Genomic DNA, 1428 nt, shown 5'->3' with positions numbered 1-1428 from the left:
CTTGGTCCCTGCTCTGGCCGTGCAGCTGTGTGCAAGGTCTTCCCTGTCTGAACTTGTGACTCCTTGGATGAGGCCCAGCTGTGCGCCCAGCCGCTGCCCACAGCTAATGCAGACGGGAACCTTGCCGTGAGAGCCCCCTGGAAACGCGGCACGAGTGGGAGGGTTATTGTGCGCACGGTCTGACCTCAGAGATGTGCACCGCAGGCAGAGGGCGCTAGGGTGGAAGCCCCATATCCAGGTGGCTGAGTTTTACCGGAGGGGAAAGAGCGCTTATCTCTGTGCCTCTAGCAGACACGGAGGTAGGGACAGGGCCCAGAGGGAGGAGGACACTGGTGAAGAGGGGAGAGGAGACAGCAGAGACGGAGTGCCAGTGAGGGAAAGAGGAGAGAGAGAGGGAGCATTGGTCAAACCAGGGCCTGGGGCGGGGACTGTGCCTGGCCTACCGTCTCTGTTCTTTCTCTGTAAGAGAGGTGTTCTGTTTGGAGACTTTGGGTTGCAAGTGAAAGTAAGTCCAAGCCAAATTATCCCAAGTAAAACAGAACCTCAGGCCCTGGCCGGTTGGCTCAGTGGTAGAGCGTCGGCCTGACGTGCGGAAGTCCCGGGTTCGATTCCCGGCCAGGGCACACAGGAGAAGCGCCCATCTGCTTCTCCACCCCTCCCCCTCTCCTTCCTCTCTGTCTCTCTCTTCCCCTCCCACAGCCGAGGCTCCAATGGAGCAAAAGATGGCCCGGGCGCTGAGGATGGCTCCTTGGCCTCTGCCCCAGGCGCTAGAGTGGCTCTGGTTGACGCCCCGGATGGGCAGAGCATCGCCCCCTGGTGGGCGTGCCGGGTGGATCCCAGTCGGGCGCATGCGGGAGTCTGTCTGACTGCCTCCCCGTTTCTAGCTTCAGAAAAATACAAAAACAAAACAACACAAAACAAAAAAACAGAACCTCAGACCAGCTTGATTAAGCAAACGAGCACAGGCATCAACCGAGGGGCATGTGTGGGCTCAGCAAGCTGAAGGATGGGCTGGCTCCGGGAGCAGCCGGGTTCCGGGACTTGGTGGGGTCTGCGGGTCTGCTTTCTGTCCCCACCTCCCGCCCTGCCCACGCTGCGCTGGCCTTGCTCCTGGTCCCTTTCTGTTGACCAACATGGCAGCTGCTCGAGCCTTTCTGCTCGGCTGCTGGCCCACTGGACGTTCTCCAGAACGGCCGTTCCAGCTTGCCTTCCCACCAGCAGGGCCCGAGGGGCTGCATGTCTGTCCCCCCACCACAAAGGGCACCGCCGCGGGAGAAGTCGACGTGGCGGGCACTGCGTTACGGTGCAGGGAGCGTTTGCAGCAGCAGCTTGGTGTCTGTCCTGGAACCCGGACCGATCTTGTAAGCAGTCCTCACGATGAACCGTGGAAGCAGGATGAGAGTCAGCGCAGCCACAGGGGACACCGCA

General features: G+C 61.0%; 1 non-coding gene across 1 annotated transcript; it reads left to right on the top strand.

The window, feature by feature from the left end:
- Positions 1 to 547: 547 nt before the first annotated feature.
- Positions 548 to 623, top strand: TRNAV-GAC (transfer RNA valine (anticodon GAC)). The gene has a single exon. It is a non-coding gene; the product is annotated as a tRNA-Val (tRNA).
- Positions 624 to 1428: the final 805 nt, after the last annotated feature.

Source organism: Saccopteryx leptura, chromosome 3, assembly GCF_036850995.1.
Source record: "Saccopteryx leptura isolate mSacLep1 chromosome 3, mSacLep1_pri_phased_curated, whole genome shotgun sequence".
NCBI lineage: Eukaryota > Metazoa > Chordata > Mammalia > Chiroptera > Emballonuridae > Saccopteryx > Saccopteryx leptura.
This window is presented reverse-complemented; position numbering and strand designations above follow the sequence as displayed.